At 38.5% G+C, this 20132-nt stretch overlaps 1 pseudogene; it reads left to right on the top strand.

Moving 5' to 3' along the window:
• Positions 1 to 221: 221 nt before the first annotated feature.
• Positions 222 to 20132, top strand: part of LOC134391663 (uncharacterized) — a 63944-nt pseudogene continuing 44033 nt past the window's right edge.

Raw genomic sequence — 20132 nt, 5'->3', positions numbered from 1 at the left:
GTCTTATATCATCCCTGACCCACACTTTATCTCAACTCTTCTCATCCTCAGCTACACTACGAGGGAAGTGGTGTGTACCATGGCATATGGAATAGTAATGGAGTGAGACAGTTTTGATTACTACCTGGTAATGTAAAAAAAAAAAAAAAAAATTAAAGTTAAAAAAACTTTAAAATTAAAAAGGAAAAACAACAACTTAGAATCAAAATTGCTGCGACAAAATGTACACATCAGACTTCCAGCTCCTGGTAAGGACAGAGGCTTGTATCAGACGAGTACTCTTGTGAGCAACATTAAAAAACCAAAAAACTCTAGATATAATATAAAAATAACAGTTTGAAGGCACTGATGTATGACCATACTCATAATCTATGCTGTTCACAGGGGTTATGTGGAAGATGCCAGTTTAATTGTGAAGAGTCTCAGGAGGGTCATAATTTGGGGCAGTCAGAGTAGCTAATAATTGACGGAGGAAATCCTAAAAATAATGAAGCCACTGTAGGTAGTCACAAAATTACCTACAAATTCCCTTCACATCCTTGGCTGACTCCTGTAGGAGCCCAAGGGAAAATAACAAGTAGTGGGCTTAGATAGATAGATTTCGGCAACTGCACAGCACAAAGGAGACAGTTTGGAGTTCAAGTCCTCCCAAAATAGAGGGACTTTGTAAATAACTCAGGCTTTCCATTGAAACCTCAAATGGACTTTGCGTTTGGGGTAAATATTATGAACCAGGACAGAATTGTACATTCTAGATCTGTGGCTTCAACAAGACCAAGATGATCTTCCGGTACTTGAACTTCCTACTAGAAAGAAACTCAACACCAGAAGAAAATGACATGTATGCCTACCAGAAATAGAAAGAAACAATAAATTTTAATCTGTGGTCAGTGGAAACCGATCCAAAGATAACTCAGATGTTAGAACCGGCAAACAAGGACTTTAAAATAACTATTAAAAATACATTGAAGAATCTATAGGAAAAGATAGAGATAATTTGTTACCTTGGGTTGAATGTCCCCCCAAAACTTAATCCCCAATGTATCTGCTGAGGGTGGGAAATCCTATTATGGTAATTGAAAGGTGGGGCCTTGAAGAGGTGATTAGATTGTAATGAATGGATTAATAATGGCAGTCAGCAGTGTTGTTCTCAGGGCTTTAAAAGAAGAATGAATGAGGAGGTTAGTCTCTCTCTCTGCTCCACCATTTTGCAATGTGACACCCTGCCTTCATTGCAATCACCACCAAAGATAGTCTTCCCACCAGATGTGTTCCCTGGACTTTGAACTTTCAGTCTCTGAAATTGTAAGCAATAAATTTTGTTTTCTTATAAATCATCCAGTTCCAAGTATTTTGTTATAAGCAACAGAAATGGACTAATGCAATGAGTAAGAAGTAGAGTTTAAGGAAAGTCATGTAAACTATATTTTTTAACTCAAATGGAAATACTAAAACTAAAGAATACAATATTTGAAATAAAAAATGTATGGGATGGGATTAATAGCAGAACAGAAGAGCTTAAAAATAAGCCCAAAACATTATTCAAAATCAAAGTCATTTTTTTTCTTAATGAACAGGACATCAAAGACCTGTAAGACAGAACCAAACAGGAGAAGATAGAGAGAAAGCAGAAAAAAATTTTGAAGAAATTTGACTGAAATTTTTCCAAATTTGATCAAAAATATCAACTCATTCAGGAAGCCAGCATGACCCAAGCAGAATAAATAAGAAGAAAACCACATGTAGATACATAATAGTCAAATTGCTAAAAACCAATGGTAAAGAGAAAATCTTTTGTTGTTTTTTGTTTGGTTGGTTTTGGCAGCTGGCCAATATAAGGATTTGAACCCTTGACCTTGGTGTTATGAGAAAATCTTAAAAGCAGCCATCGGGGGGTGAGGGGAAGTAGTCACATTACTAGTAAACCATGTGACAGCTGCCATTTCATTAGAAACAATGAATGACAGAAGAAAATGGAATAACATCTTTGAGGTGCTAAAAGTGACAGAACGGGAGAGCTGTCAAATTTAGACCTCTACACACAGGAAAGAATATCTTTTAAAATCAAAGGCCAATTCAACATATTTTCAGATATACAAAAACAATTTGTTTACCAGCAACCCATGAAGCAGGAACGCTGAGGGAAATGCTGGAAGAATTTCCAGGTGGAAATTCAGATCTGTAGGAAGGAATGAAAGCTCTAGAAATGGTGAATATGTAGGTAAATATAAACCAATATTCTTTCTTTTCTTAAAAAAAAATCAACTAATTGTTTAAAGCAACTTAACTGTACTGTGGGATTTGTAACAAGTAGGGGTAAAATGTATGACAACATATACGAAGAATGAGAGGGTTGTAAATGGAATTACATTGTTATAAAGTTCTTACCTTCTATGTGAAATAGTATAATATCAATGCAAAACATTATGATATGTTAGGAATGTATATTATAAACCCTAGAGCAACCACAGAAAAAGAAAGAACAAACAGGGTATAGCTAAAAGCCAATAAAAGAGATAGAATGGAATAGTAAATAATACTCTTACTACCTCCTTCCCCCCAAAAAGTACAGGCATATGTTGGAGATATTGCGGGTTTTGTTTCAGACCACCACAATCAAGCGAGTATCACAATAAAGCCAGTCACATAAATTTTTTGCTTTCCCAGTGCATATGAAGGTATGTTTATACTCTATTGTCATCTATTAAGTGTGCAATAGCATTACATATTTTAAAAAGTACATACCTTAATTCAAAAATACCTTATTGCTAAAAAATGTTAACAAGCATCTGGGCCTTCAGCAAGTCATAATCTTTTTGCTGGTAGAGAGCCTTGCATTGATGCTGATGGCTGTGGGCTTATCAGGGTGGTGTTTGCTGAAGGTCGGCTTGGCAGTGGCAATTTTTTAAAATAAGACAATAAAGTTTGCCATATTGGTTGGCTCTTCCTTTCATGAAAGATTTCTCTGCAGCATTTGATGCTGTTTGATATCATTTTACCCACAGTAGAACTTCTTTAAAAGATGTAGTCAGTCCTCTCAAATGCTATTGATTCTTTATCAACTAAGTTTATGTAATGTTCTAAATCCTTTGTTGTCATTTCAGCAATGTTCACAGCCTCTTCACCAGGAGTAGATTCCATCTCAAGAAACCACTTTGCTCTTTCATAAGAAGCAACTTCTCATCCATTAGAGTTTTATCATGAGATTGCACCAATTCAGTCACATCTTCAGGCTCCACTTCTAATTCTAGTTGCCTTGCTATTTCCACCACATCTCTAATTACTTCCTATGCTGAAGTCTTGAACCCCTAAAGTCATCCATAAGGGTTGAAATTAACTTCTTCCAAACTCCTCCTAATGCTGATATTTTGGCCTCCTCTTATGAATCACAAATATTCTTAATGTCATCTAGAATGGTGACTCCTTTACAGAGATTTTGAATTTACCTTTCCCAGATCTATCAGAGGACTCACTATATATGGCAGCTTATAGCCCTATGGAATTTAAGTTTGAAAGTTGAAATTACTCATTGATCTATGGGCTACAGAATGAATGTTGTGTTAGCAGGCATGAAAATAACATTAATCTCCTTGTACATCTTTGTGATGGTTAATTTTATGCGTCAATTTCACTGATCAAGAAATACCTAGAAACCTGGTAAAGCATTGTTCTGGGATATGTCTGTGAAGGTATTTCCAGAAGAGATCAGCATGTGAGCCTGACTGAAGTGGGTGGAAAAGATCCATCCTCAATACGAGGAGGCAGCATCCAATCTGCTGGGGACTGAGAGAGAACAAAAACAGGAATAGGTGAATCTCTCATTCTATTCACTGGAGCTGGAAAACACTCTTCTGTCTGTAGACATCAGAACTCGAGACTCTTCAACCTTTGGATTCCAGGACTTACACAAGCAACACCTCTGACTCTCAGTTCTTTGGCCTGTGACTGAGAATCACAGCATTGGCTTTCCTGACCTGACCTCTGGAGTGAGGACTATTATGGTGGGAAAGACAAAATGGAAGTCATTAGAGCTACCTAAGAAAATAGTAAATCAAAACAATACCACATCCCTGGAGGGATTGCAGAGATTAGTGCTACTATCAAAGACTTGAAAGATGAAAGGTTGCTGGTTCCCACCACATCCCCATTCAACTCTACTATTTGGCCTGTGAAGAAGACAGATGGATCCTGGAGAATGACAGTGGATTATTGTAAGCTTAACCAGGTGGTGACTTCAGTTACACCCGCTGTACCAGATGTAGTTTCATTGCTTGAGCAAATTAACACATCTCCAGGTACCTCGCATGCAACTGTTGATCTGGCAAATGCCTTTTTCTCCATCCTTGTCCATAAAGTCTACCAGAAGCAGTTTGCTTTCAGCTGGCAAGGCCAGTAATACACCTTCACTGTCCTGCCTCAGGGGTATATCAACTCTCCTACCCTATTCACAATTTAGTTTGCAGGGATCTTGATTGCCTTTCCCTTCCATAAGACATTATACTGGTCCATTATATTGATGATATTATGCTGACTGGACCTAGTGAGCATGAAGTAGAAACTACTCTGGACTTTCTAGTAAGACATTTGCATGTCAGAGGATGGGAAATAAATCTGACTAAAATTCAGGGGGCTTCTACTGCAGCTAAGTCTCTAGGGGCTCAATGGTGTGGGGCATGTTGAGATATCCCTCCTACGGCGAAGGATAAGTTGTTGCATCTGGCCCCTTCTACAACCAAGAAAAAGGCACAACTCCTATTGGGCCTATTTGGATTTTGGAGGCAACACATTCCTCATTTGGATGTACCACTCTGGCCCATTTACCAAGTGACCTGAAAAGCTGCTAGTTTTGAGTGGGGCCCAGAACAGAAGAAGGCTCTGCAACAGGTCCGGGCTACTGTACAAGCTGGTCTGCCCCTTTGGCCATATGATCCAGCAGATTCAATGGTACTTCAGGTATTAGTGGCAGATAGGGATGCTGTTTGGAGCCTTTGGCAGACCCCTATTGGTGAATCACAGCAGAGACCCTTAGGATTTAGGAGCAAGGCCCTGCAGTTATCCACAGGTAAATATTCTTTTTCGAGAGACAGCTCTTGGCCTGATACTGGGCCTTAGGAGAAACTGAATGTTTGACTGTGGGCCACCAACTTACCATGTGCCCTGAGCATGCACAGCAGCACTCCATCTTCAAATGAAAGTGCTATATATACATGATCAGGCCTGAGCAGGTCCCGGAGGCACAAGTAAGTTACATGAAAAAGTGGTGCAAATGATCATTCTGTCTACTCCTGCTACACTGTCTTCTCTCTCCCAGCCTGCACCTACAGCTTCATAGGGTGTGCCCAGTGATCAACTGACAGAGAAATGGAACATCAGGGCCTGGTTTTCAAATGGTTCTGCATGATATTCAGGCACCACCTGGAAGTAGACAGCTGCAGCACTGCAGCTCTTTTCTGGGACATCACTGAAGGACAGTGGTGAAGAGAAATCTTCTTAACAGGCAGAATTTCAGGCAGTGCACCTAGTTGTGCTCTTTACTTCGAAGGAGAAATGGCCAGAAGTGCTATTATATACCAACTCGTGGGCTGTAGCCAATAATTTGGCCAGATAGTCAGGGACTTGGAAGGAACATGATTGGAAAATTGGTGAGAAAGAAATTTGGGAAAGAGGTATGTGGAGAGACCTCTCTGAGAGGGCAAAGGATGTGAAGATATTTGTTTTCCATGTGAATGCCCATCTACAGGGGACCTCAGCAGAGGGGGACTTTAATAATCAGGTGGAAAGGATGACCTGTTCTGTGGATACTGGTCTCCCTCTTTCCCCAGCCATCCCTGTCATTGCCCAGTGGGCTCATGAACACAGTAGCCATGGTGGCGGGGATGGAGGTTACACATGGGCTCAGCAACATGGACTTCCACTCACCAAGACCGACCTGGCTACAGCCACCACTGAGTGCCCAATCTGCCAGCAGCAGAGACCAACACTGAGCCCCCATATGGTACTTCCTGCAGAATCATCTGATTCTCCATTTCTCCAAGTGTTTGTGTTTCCTTGGCAACTTTTTCCATAACAATTTCATGTACAAAAAGTTCTCAAGATGACAAAATTATTGAAATGGAAAGCAGATTAGTGGTTGCCAGGGGTAAGAGGTGGGGGGAATACAACTATAAAAGGGTAACACAAAAGATCTATGTGGTGATGAAATAGTTTGGTACCTTGATTATAGTTGTGATTACATAAACCTACACACATAATTTAAAGATATAGAGCTATGTACACACATTGTACCAACATCATTTTCTGGTTTTGATGTTGTACTAAAATTATGTAAGAAGTAACCATTTGGATAAGCTGGATGAAGGATAAATAGGGCCTTTCTGTACTATCTTTGCAACTTCAATGATTCTATAATTATTTCAAAATAAAAAATTGCGCTTTTTTAAATTAAAGATAAAATCACCGTATGGTTTCAATAGCACAATAGAGATGTCAGAGGAAAGAATCTGTGAACCTGAAGAGGATAGACAGAAATTGTACAATCTGAAGAACAAAGGGGGAGAGTTGTTTGTGGGGGGGAAGCAGTAAGGACCTGTGGGACAATATCAAAAGATCTAACATATTTGCCATTGGGGTCCCAGAAGAAGAGGGGAAGCAGATTGGGCTGGAAACATTATTTGAAGAAATAATGCTCCCCCAAAATCTGAAATGTAGCAAAAGACATAAATTTACAGATAAGAGAAGCTTGATAAATCACAAACAGGATAATATCAAAGAAAATGACCCATAGACATATTATAATCAAACTACTTAGATTTTTAAAGAATCTTGATAGAACTAGAGAAAAACCAAACATTACATATGGAGAAACAATGATGTTGATGACTTTGGATTGCTCATCAGAAGCTATGGAGCCCAAAAGACAATGGAACATCTTTCAAAGTGCTAAAAGAAAAGAACCACCAACTCAGATTCTTTGTCCAGCAAAACTATCCATTGGAATTAAGGTAAAATAAACACATTCTGAAATGAAGGACAATTATGAGACTTCATTATCAGCAGATCAGCTCTAAATGAATATTTAAAGGAAATTATTCAAGCTAAAGAAAAATAATACCAGAATGAAACTTAGAATTTGAAAAATGAAAGAAGAGCAAGAGAAATTATAAAGGTCAAAGTAAATATAATAGTATATTTTTTTCCTCTTAAGTTCTTTAAAATATGTATGACTGATGAAGCAAAAAATGACTGGGAGTCAGTCTGCTATGGGCCCCTTGCACTCCTACACATCTTGTTTAGTGTGTAAAGCTTGCAAGGCTCTGACAACTCTTTCAGCCAGGCCATTTCTCAGGGTTGTCTGTGCAGCTGGCAATTCTCAGAGGTGAGGTAATATGTGCTCCAGACAAAAAGCTGACCTGCATACTGCTTGCCATAAAAGTGGTGACTCCTTAATCTTGTTCCTTTCCTGTGGCCCAACAAACCCACTATGTGTGCTGGCTTCATCAGACCTTCTGTATCACCTTATGGGTCATGGGACTCAGGCAACAAGCACAAAAATGCTGATACTCTGGCCTCTGCTACTGCTGTGGAGTGATATGTCCTTTGTCTCTGACCCAAGGATCCCATGTCTTCAGCCTCTTCAAAACTGTGGTGTGCTAACTTAATAGCTTTGAAGTAGGGTAAAATAAATCCCCTCTCAAAATTATAACATTGCCTGGTACGAATATCAAGGTACATAGTTGTGATACATATGACAACTATAACATGAAGGAGGGTAAAACAATCTGTATGATTGTAAGGCTTCTATATTTCACTTAAAATGGTAAAATATTAACCTGCATAAAATGGGAAAGGTTAGGTATGTATAATTTAATCTATAGAGAAACTACTAAGACAAAAACAACCAAAAGGTACTGCCCAAAAGACAATACATTCAAAATAAATAATAAAGTATTCAAATCACACAAAAGAGCACAAGAAAGGTGAAAGGATTAAAGAGCAAAGGAGGCAACAAGTAAATAAAGTGGGAGACTTAAATCCAGCTATATCAGCAATTACAATAAATGAAAATGATCTAAACACGCCAAATAAAGGATAGAGATCATTAGATTGGATGAAATTATGTTAATTTTCTAGGGCTGCCATAACAAAATACCACAAACTTAAAAAACAAATGGCTTCCACAACAAAAATTTATTTTTTACAGTTCTTTAGACTAGAAATCTCAGATCAAGGTGTCAGGAGGGTTGGTTCCTCCTGTGTTTTGTGAGGGAGAATCTATTTCATGCCTCTCTTCCAGCTTCTGGAGGTTTCCTGGCAATCTTTGCTGTTGCTTGGTTGGTTTGCATCACCCTGATTTCTGCTTTCATGTTCACATGAAATTCTCCCTGGGTGTCTTTCTCCATGTCCTCTCTTTACAAGGTCACCAGTCATACTGGATTGGGGACCCATCCTACTCTAGGACAACCTCATCTTCACTAATTAAATCTATAACAGCCCTATTTCCAAATAAGGTCACATTCTGAGGTACTGGTTAGGACTTCAGCTATGAATTTTGGGGGGACACAATTCAACTCATAAGTGATAAGCCCACAGATGATAAATCAACTCCTAACTATATTCTGCCTATAAGAAACCCACTTTAAATATAAAGTCACAAATAGGGGAAACATGAATGAATGGGGCAAGATATTCCATATGAACTCTGATTGAAAGAAAACTGGAGTAATTATATTAATATCAAAGTGGACAAATCTACAATTATAATTGGAGACTTCAGAACCCCCTCTCAGTAATTAATAGAACAAATAAACAGAAATCAATAAAGATATGTGAATAATACTATCAACCAACTTGACCTAATTGACACTTATGGAGCGCTCCACTTAAAGTAGTAAAATACACATTTCTTCCAAGTGCACACGGAATATTCATCAAGATAGACTATATGCTGGGCCACAAAACAATCTTAAGGGACTTTTTAAAAAATTCATACATATAAAGTATGTTTTCTGAACATTGTAGAATTAAACTAGAAACCAATAACAAAAAAATGTGGAAAATACTTAAATATTTAGAAATTTTAAAGCATACTTCTAAATAAGCCAAAGGTCCAAGAGGCAGTCAGCAAGGAAATTTGAAAATATTTTGAATTGAATGGAAATGAAAAAACACAACATACCAAAATGTGTGTGATGCAGCTAAACCTGTGCTTAAGGGAAATTTATAACATCAACTGCTTATATTATTAAGAAAAAAGAAAACAGTGTCAAGGCACCTAAGTTTCTGCCTTAAGAAACTACAAAAAAAAGGTCAAATTAGACTCAAAGTAGAAAATAATACATAATATGAGCAAAGATCAGTAAATGAAAAACAGAAAAACAATTGAGAAAAGTCAATAAAATAAAAGCTGATTTTTTGAAAACATAAATAAAAATTGATAAACTTGTAACAACAGTGATGAAGAAGAATAGAAAGAAGACAGAAATGGCCAATGTCAAGAAGGAGAGGTAGCATCACTACAGAATATACAGCTATTAGAAGGATAATAATAGAATATCACAGTTTTATATCCATAAATTTGACAACTTTGATGAAAATAACAAATTCCTTGAAAGAGAAAAACTAAAAGAGCTCACTTGAAACAAAATAGATAACCTGAACAGTCCTATCATTATTAGAAGAACGGAATTTATAGCTAAGTCTTCCTGCAAAGAAAACCTCAGTTCCCAAAGGCTCCACTGATGAGTCCTACCAAACATTTAAGGAAAAAATAATACTAATTATACACAAACTTTTCCAGAAACTAGAGAAACCATCTTAACAATTACTTTACAAGGCCAACATTACCCTGATACTGAACACTATTCGACAACACAAGAAAAGCACAGATCAATATCCCTCATGGACATAAACATGAATATCCTTGACAAAATATTAGTAAGCTGAATCTAGCAATATATAAAGATGTATTATCGTACATTGTGACAAAGTGGGATTCGTTCTGGACTGCAAGGCTAGTCCAAAATTCAACAGTCAATTAATGTAATTCACCCTATTAACAGACTAATAAAGAAAAATTATATTCCCATCTCAGTAAGGTATTTGACAAAATTCAGCACCCATTCATAATTTTAAAACTTTCAACAAACTAGGAATAGAAAGAAATTTCTTCAATTTTACAAAAAGCATCTACAAAAAACCTGCAGCCATTATCATACTCACTGATGAAAGACTGAGTAGTTTTCGCTACTAATTAAGATCAGTAATAAGGCAGGGATGTCTCCTCTCAACATGCCTATATATTGAAGATTCTAGACAGTTTAATAAAGCATGAAAAAAGAAACAAAGGCATATCAATTGAAAAAGAAGAAATAATCTCTATATTGAAAGAAAGCATAATCGTCTACATATAAAATCTCAACAAATCTGATGAACTAGTACTAAAAGTAATAAGTTAGTTTAGCAAGATTACAGGATTCAAGGTCAGTATAAAACATCAGTAACATTTCTCTATAAAAGCAATGAACATTTGCAAATCCTTTTTTAAAGTACCATTTATAAAAATATCCAAATCCCAGTAAAACTTTTTTGTAAAAATTGACAAGCTTATTCTAAAATTTACATAGAAAATTTTTTAAATCACCAAAATAATTTTGCAAATAAAATCGGAGCATTCACACTACCTGATCTCAAAACTTACTATGAAGCTGCAGTAATCAACACAGTATACTATTGGTGAAAAGATGGACACATGGATAAATGAAACAGAACAGAGTTTAGATATAAACCCACACGTGTATGATCAGTTGATTCTTTACATAGGTGCAAAGGCAATTTAACGGAGAACAGATAGTCTTTTTAACTAACAGTGCTGGAACAAGTATATGACCATATGTACAATAGCGAACCCCAAGCCACACAAAATTCACATCTGTCACACAACAATGTGAATATAGTTAACACTACTTAAAAATGGTTGAGGGTAGATTTTCTGTTTTTTCTAAACACAAGTTTAAAAACATCAACTCACACCCACAAACCTAGAGACAAATCGTAATATGCATGCTTGCGTCATTATGAGGAGCATTAAAACATTAAAGTTTACAAATTGACAAAAAAATCAACATTATTCATCTTATATGAGACAATCATAAGATCATCTCAGATGCATAAAAAAGCATTTGGCAAATTTAACACCTTTGTTTTAACAGCTTTATTGAGATATAGTTGATAAACAAAACACTGCACATATTTAATGTGTACAATTTGATGAGTTTGGACATATGCACACACCTATGATACCAGCACCACAGTCAAGATAATCAATACATCCCAACACCTCCCAAAGTTTTCTTGTGTCCCTTTGTTTTTGTTTTTGTGATAGGAGCACTTAACTATCCCTTGATAAATTTTGAAGTGCATAATACTGTATTGTTAGCTGTAGGCCATGTTGCACAGCAGATCTCTAGAACTTCTGCATCTAGCATAACTGAAACTTTATATTCATTGAACAACAGCTCTCATTTTCTCTACCCCCCAGCTTCTGGCAACCACTATTATATTCTCTGCTTCTGTCAGTTTGACTATTACAAATACCTCATATAAGTGAAACCATGCAGTATTCGTTCTGCTTTGACTGGCTTATTCACTTAGCCTAATGTCATCAAGGTTTATCCATGTTGTTGCAAATAGCAGTATTTCCTCCTTTTTAAAGCTGAGTTAAGGGGCTGGCCAGTTAGCTCAGTTGGTTACAGCAGAGTATTATAACACCAAGGTCAAGGGTTCAGATCCCCATACTGGCTGGCCGAAAAAAAGAAAAAAGAAGCTATTTTTTTAAAAAATAAAAATATGTATACATGTGATGGAATATTAATACTAAAAAAAATAATATTCCATCATATGTATATATCACATGCTCTTCATCCATTTATCTGTTGACAAAAACTTGGGTTGTTTACATATCTTGGCTATTGTGAATAATGCTGCAATGAGCATAGGAGTGCAGATATCTCTTCAAGATTCTGATTTCAATTCTTTTGGATATATACTCAAAAGTAGGACTGTTATATCATACGGTAGTTCTCCAATTTTTAATTTTTTGAGGAACCTCCAAACTGTTTTCCATGACTCATGCACCGTTTTATATTCCCATTAACAGTATGTAAGGGTTCCAATATCTCCACATTCTTGCTAATACTTGCTATCTTTTGTGTGTGTGTTTTTAAAATAATAGCCATCCTAACAGGTGTGAGGTGATATCTCACTGTAGCTTTGATAAAGACTCCCCCCACCCAAAAAAAGATACTGCTAGAACTAATAAATGGATTTGGTAAATTTGCAGGATACAAAATTAATATACAAAAGACAGTTGTGTTTCTATACACTAATAATAAACCATCCAAAAAAGAAATTAAGAAAACAATCCCACTTATAATAGCATCAAAATAAAAAAGAATAAAATAATTAGGAATAAATTTAACCAGGGAGGTTGTAGAGTCAGGATTCTCCAGAGAAACAGAACCAATAGAATACACAGATAGATAGATAAGGGTGAATTTACTAGGGGAATTGGCTCACATGATTATGGAAACCGAGAAGGCCCACAATAGGCTGTCTGCAAGCTGGAGAACAGGGAAGCTGGTGACATGACTCAGTCCTAGTCCAAAGGCTTCAGAATGAGGGAAGCAAATGGTGTAATTGTCAGCCTGAGGAGGAAGGCATGAGAACCTGGGGCCACATCTCAAAGTCCAAAGGCCACAGAATCTGGAGTTCTGAGGTCCAAGGGCAGGAGAAGAAGAATATCCCCACTCCAGAAGAGAGAAACAGAGAAATGTCCTTTCTTCTGCCTTTTTATTCTATCTGAGCTCTCAGCAGATTAGATGGTACCTGTGAACATTGGGTGGAGGTGGATCTTCTTTTCTCAATCCACTGATTCAAATGCCAGTCTCTCCTGGAAATACCCTCTCAGACATACCCAGAAATAATGCTTTACCACCTATCTGGATATCCCTTAATCCAGTCCAGTTGACACATAAAATTAACCATTACAGTGACAAAAGACTTGCACACTGAAAACTACAAAATATCAATGAAAGAAAATAAAGGAGACACAAATAAATGGAAAGACCTTCCATATTCATGGATTAGAAGACAATGTTGTTAAGATGTCCATATTATGCAAAGCAATCTGCAGATTCAAAGATATCCTCATCAAAATAATAATGGCATTTTTTTACAGAAATTTTTTTTAGGTCCCCAAATTCATACAAAAGACCCAGAATAGCCAAAGCAATCTTGAGAAAGAAGAACAAAGCTGCAAACATCACATATCCTTACCTCACACAGAATAGACACAGCAATCTTGAGAAAGAACAAAGCTGTAAACATCACACATCCTTAAAACATATTACAAAACCACAGTAAGTAAATAGTATAATATTGCTATGAAGAAAGAAATATAGACCAATAGAAGAGAATAGAGAGCCCAGAGATAAATTCACACATATACAATCAACTGATCTTTGACGAGGGTGCCAAGAACACATAATGGAGGAAAGGATAGTCTCTTCAACAAATAGTATTGGGAAACTATATATTCACATGCAAAAGAATAAAATTGAATCTTTATCTTACAACATATACAAAAAAAATCAGCTTGAAGTGGACTAAAGATCTAAACATTTAACCTGAAACTGTAAAACTCCTAAAGAAAACACATGGGAAAAGCTTCTTGACATTGGCCTTGGCAGTGAATTCTTGGATATAACACCAAAAGCACACACAGCAAAAGCAAAAATAGATGAGGGGAGCTACATCAAACTAAAAAAAGCTTCTGCATAGCAAAGGAAACAATCAACAGACTGAAAAGGCAACCTATGGAATGGAAGAAAATATTTGCAAGCTATACATGGAATAAAAGGTTAATATCTAAAACATATGAGGGGGGACTTTCAGGATGGCGGTGGCTGTGGCGGTTGGCGCGGAGTAGCTGAGGTGGAAAAGGCGGCCACTGGGCCTCAGGCAGCCGGGAAACTTGTGGACCTTCCTCTTGCCATCTCTTAAGGGAGGACCGCTGCTGCTGGCCGGTCGTGGGGGTTGACCGCCACTTTGCCCCCGGCAGGAGAGGCTGCCTCATTTACAGGCAACAGCTTTGAAGTGTGGAGCAGGAAAAGAACTGTTTCTTAGCTGCAAAAGCGAGTCTCTAAACAGGGAACACGGCGCCAGGGCTGCTGTGGATGCAGCCAGGATCCCGGAGGCTGGGGCCGCACTGAAGGCGGCCAGCTGCCTTATTCAGGATTCGAGGTTTCAGGCCGGCATTAAAGAAGATTCCTGGGAGCGCCCGAGCCACGCCGTGACTGAAGAGCCGGAGGCGGCAGCGGCCAAGAACAGGGAAGGCGGCAAACCAGAGACAGAGAGAGAGCGCCCGACCTGGCACAACCCTGTGAGTGACCCCTGGACCAGTCCTGTGGGTGGCAGATGCCCACCCGACTCCCGCCTGCATCACCAGGCCACTCACCACCCCAGGGCTGCCTCCATCTTCCCAGGTCTTGGCAGCTCTGCCCGGCTCGGCCGCCACTGAGCCTTCCCACTTGCTTGGCCCGACGCGGGGCTTTCCGGAGCCTGCGGACCAGCCTCCCCTCCCACTCCCTCTGCGGTTCTCTGGCGGGTTGGTGGCGTGGGGCGTCCCCAGCCAGTGTCGGGAGGGCAAGGAACTACGGGCAAACCAACTGTCACCCCAACACACCCTGGACTCCGGCCCCCAGTAAACGTCCTGTTACTGGGAGGCAGATACCATCTCTGCGGCCACCAGTTTGGAAAAAAGCCTAACGAATTTCTGGTTGGGAATAGTGTGGTAGGAGAGTTCCCAGGTCCGCTTGAACTTGCCGGAGAGCTGGCTGCAGGCGGGCGCTAGACTTGGTTTATACCGGGGGGGATACAAAGGTGAACAAGTCCCGAGAAAGATCTACACAGTGCTACAAAGGCACCCAGAGCGACCGGTCGTCTGTGCCTAGCAGAAACCTGGTAGACTTCCTGGGCGAGGCGGTGCCGAGCAGGGTCTTGAAGGCCCAGCTGATAGACGAGGGTTGCAGAAGACATGCCCCAGCCCAGCACAGTGCGCACAGAGTGGGGAGACGTGCGGCCAGGGAGGCAGAGACTCGACAGAAACCACACACCCTGTGGGGTCGCCACTGCATGATCCAACAGCCTGGGCCAGAGCACACGGAACAGGGAGAAGTCCTGCACAGGAAGTGAAAGCTCAACAGCGATCACACACCCTGTGGTATGTGATCCACCAGCCCAGCAGAGTCCAAGCTGACCAGAAAGGTGGCTCCCCGGAGAAGCCGAAGACCCGAGGCAACCACACACACAAGGCACTAGAGGCCAACTGAGCAGCCACGGAGGTAGCCATACGAAATTGGCAACCACAGCAACATCTCAGTTACTCAATAGTCTCAAACTGGTAGACTGTGAAACCCCCTGCCACAATGAATAAACATCAAAAAAAAGATACCAGAAATACAAAAAATCAAGAAAGCACACCACCAAAAGTTAATAAATCTCAAACTCTAGATCCTATAGAACAAGAAGCCCTTGAAATGACTGACAAGGAATTTCGAGTGATAATTCTAAGGAAACTGAATGAGATACAAGAAAACACAGCTAGACATCATGATGAAACGAGGAAAAGTATACAGGATCTGAAAGAGGAAATGTACAAGGAAATCAATGTCCTGAAAAAAAATGTAGCAGAACTTGCTGAACTGAAGAAGTTATTCAGCGAAATAAAAAACACAACGGAGAGTTTAACCAGCAGGCTTGTCGAAGTTGAAGAGAGAACCTCTGAATTTGAAGATGGGCTGTTTGAAATAACACAAGCAGACAAAAAGAAAGAAAAAAGAATCAAGGACATGGAAGAAAATCTGAGAGAGATATCAGACAACCTTAAGCGCTCAAATATCCAAGTCATGGGTATTCCAGAAGGGGAGGAAAATGGAGATTCCATTGAAAACATATTCAACAAAATAGTGGCAGAAAACTTCCCAGGTATAGGAAAAGTCACAGATCTTCAGATCCAGGAAGCTCAACGATCTCCAAACGTATTCAACCCAAAAAGGCCTTCTCCAAGACATGTCATAGTCAAATTGGCAAAACTCAGAGACAAAGAGAGAATCTTAAAAGCTGCAAGAGAGAAGCGTCAAATCACCTATAAAGGAGCCCCAATCAGGCTAACATCAGACTTTTCATCACAAACCCTAAAAGCTAGAAAGGAATGGGATGATATTTTCAAAACACTAAAAGACAAAGATTGCCAGCCAAGAATACTCTACCCTGCAAGGCTATCCTTCCGAAATGAAGGGCAAATAGTGTATTTCTCAGACAAACAAAAACTGCGGGAGTTCACTACCACACGACCTCCCTTACAAGAAATCCTCAAGGGAGTACTGGGTTTGGTTCCTGAAAAATAACTACCACTGCCATAAAAACCCAAGAAAAATCAATACCCACTAGTATAATAAAAATGTCATTCATGAAGAGAAAACAAGCAAACAAAAACGCTATCTACAACCTAAGGAACCAACAAACACAGAAACCAAACAGTAAATCAGAAAGCAAGGAACAAAAGACACCTAAGACAACCAAACAACCAACAAAATGCTAGGAATAAATCAACACCTTTCAATAACAACTCTTAATGTAAAAGACTTAAATTCCCCAATTAAAAGACACAGTCTGGCTGACTGGATCAAAAAGGAGGACCCAACTATATGCTGCCTACAAGAGACCCACGTCACCCATAAAGATTCACACAGACTAATAGTGAAAGGATGGAAAAAGATTTACCATGCAAACAAAAAAGAAAAACGAGCTGGAGTAGCTATTCTTATATCTGACAAAATAGACTTTAAACTAAAAACCATAAAAAGAGACAATGAGGGACACTACTTAATGATAAAAGGACTGAACCATCAAGAAGACATAACAATCATAACTATGTACGCACCCAATGTTGGAACAGCCAGATTTATAAAACAAACGCTATTAGACCTAAAGAAGGAAATAGAGACTAATACCATAATAGCAGGGGACCTGAACACCCCACTGTCAATATTAGACAGATCACCTAGGCAAAGAATCAGTAGAGAAACACAAGATCTAAACAAGACTCTAGACCAATTGGAATTGGCAGATATCTACAGAACATTCCACCCAACAACCTCAGAATATTCATTCTTCTCATCAGCACATGGATCATTCTCCAGGATAGATCACATATTAGGTCACAAATCAAGTCTCAATAAATTCAAAAAAATTGGAATTATCCCATGTATCTTCTCAGACCACAATGGATTAAAACTAGAAATCAATTACAAACGAAATTCTGGAAACTATACAAACACATGGAAATTAAACAGCATTCTACTTAATAACATATGGGTCCAAGAAGAAATCAAGCAGGAAATCAAAAAATTTATTGAAACTAATGAAAACAATGAAACATACGAAAAATTATTCATCACGATCAAGTGGGATTCATCCCAGGGATGCAAGTTGGTTCAACATACGCAAATCAATAAATGTGATACACCATATTAATAAACTCAAACACAAGGACCATATGATCATCTCTATAGATGCTGAAAAAGCATTTGGTAAAGTTCAGCACTCATTCTTGACAAAGACCCTCTATAAGTTAGGTATAGAGGGAAAGTATCTCAACATAATTAAAGCCATATATGCCAAACCCACTGCCAATATCATCCTGAATGGGCAAAAGCTGAAAGCTTTTCCTTTAAGAACAGGAACTAGACAAGGATGCCCACTCTCACCACTCCTATTCAACATAGTGTTGGAAGTACTAGCCAGAGCAATCAGAGAAGAGAAGGAAATAAAGGGCATCCAGATTGGAAAAGATGAAGTCAAACTGTCCCTGTTTGCAGATGACATGATCCTATATATCGAACAGCCTAAAACCTCTACAAAAAAACTCTTGGAATTGATAAATGATTTCAGCACAGTAGCAGGATACAAAATCAACACACAAAAATCAGTAGCATTTCTTTTCTCCAATAGTGAACATGCAGAACAAGAAATCAAGAAAGCCTGCCCATTTACAATAGCCACCAAAAAAATAAAATACTTAGGAATTGAATTAACCAAGGAGGTGAAATATCTCTATAATGAGAACTACAAACCACTGCTGAGAGAAATTAGAGAGGATAGAAGAAGATGGAAAGATATCCCATGCTCTTGGATTGGAAGAATCAACATAGTGAAAATGTCCATACTACCCAAAGTGATATACAAATTCAATGCAATCCCCATCAAAATTCCAAAGACATTTTTCTCAGAAATGGAAAAAACTATCCAGTCATTTATATGGAACAATAAAAGACCACGCATAGCCAAAGCAATGCTCAGCAAAAAAAATAAAGCTGGAGGCATAACACTACCTGACTTTAAGCTATACTACAAAGCTATAATAACCAAAACAGTATGGTACTGGCATAAAAACAGACACACTGACCAATGGAATAGAATAGAGAATCCAGAAATCAACCCACACACTTACTGCCATCTGATCTTTGACAAAGGCACCAAGCCTATTCACTGGGGAAGGGACTGCCTCTTCAGCAAATGGTGCTGGGATAACTGGATATCCATATGCAGGAGAATGAAACTAGATCCATACCTCTCACCGTATACTAAAATCAACTCAAAATGGATTAAGGATTTAAATATACACCCTGAGACAATAAAACTTCTTAAAGAAAACATAGGAGAAACACTTCAGGAAATAGGACTGGGCACAGACTTCATGAATATGACCCCAAAAGCACGAGCAACCAAAGGAAAAATAAACAAGTGGGATTATATCAAACTAAAAAGCTTCTGCACAGCAAGAGAAACAATTAACAGAGTTAAAAGACAACCATCAGAGTGGGAGAAAATATTTGCAAAATATATATCTGACAAAGGATTAGTATCCAGAATATATAAGGAACTCAAACAACTTTACAAGAAAAAAACAAGCAACCCAATTAAAAAATGGGCAAAAGAACTAAGTAGGCATTTCTCTAAGGAAGATATACAAATGGCCAACAGACATATGAAAAAATGCTCAACATCACTCAGCATCCTGGAAATGCAAATCAAAACCACACTGAGAAACCATCTTACCCCAGTTAGGATGGCTAAAATCCACAAGACTCTGAACGATAAATGCTGGCGAGGTTGCGGAGAAAAAGGAACTCTCATACATTGTTTTTGGGACTGCAAAGTGGTGCAGCCTCTATGGAAAATGGTATGGAGGTTCCTCAAACAATTGCAGATAGATCTACCATACGACCCAGCTATCCCACTGCTGGGAATATACCCAGAGGAATGGAAATCATCAAGTCGAAGGTATACCTGTTCCCCCATGTTCATCGCAGCACTCTTTACAATAGCCAAGAGTTGGAACCAGCCCAAATGTCCATCATCAGATGAGTGGATACGGAAAATGTGATACATCTACACAATGGAATACTACTCAGCTATAAAAACGAATGAAATACTGCCATTTGCAACAACATGGATAGACCTCGAGAGAATTATATTAAGTGAAACAAGTCAGGCACAGAAAGAGAAATACCACATGTTCTCACTTATTGGTGGGAGCTAAAAATTAATATATAAATTCACACACACACACACACACACACACACAAAACCGGGGGGGGGGGGGAAGAAGATATAACAACCACAATTACTTGAAGTTGATACGACAAGCAAACAGAAAGGACATTGTTGTGGGGGGGGGAGGGAGAAAGGAGGGAGGTTTTGGTGATGGGGAGCAATAATCAGCCACAATGTATATCGACAAAATAAAATTTAAAAAAATAAAATTAAAAAAATAAATTAAATAAAAATAAATAAATAAAAAAAACATATGAGGAACTCCTAGAACTCAATACTGACAAAAACAAAATCAAAAAACAAATAATACAATTAAAAAATGGACAAAGAACTTGAAGAGACATTTCTCCAAAGAAGACATATCAACAGGTATATAAAATTTGCTCAATACCAACACCTTTCATGAATAAAACTCTCAGTGAACTGAAAATAAGAACTTTCTCAATGAGATAAAGGGC

The sequence above is a fragment of the Cynocephalus volans genome, chromosome 12, assembly GCF_027409185.1.
Source record: "Cynocephalus volans isolate mCynVol1 chromosome 12, mCynVol1.pri, whole genome shotgun sequence".
NCBI classification, from domain to species: domain Eukaryota; kingdom Metazoa; phylum Chordata; class Mammalia; order Dermoptera; family Cynocephalidae; genus Cynocephalus; species Cynocephalus volans.
This window is presented reverse-complemented; position numbering and strand designations above follow the sequence as displayed.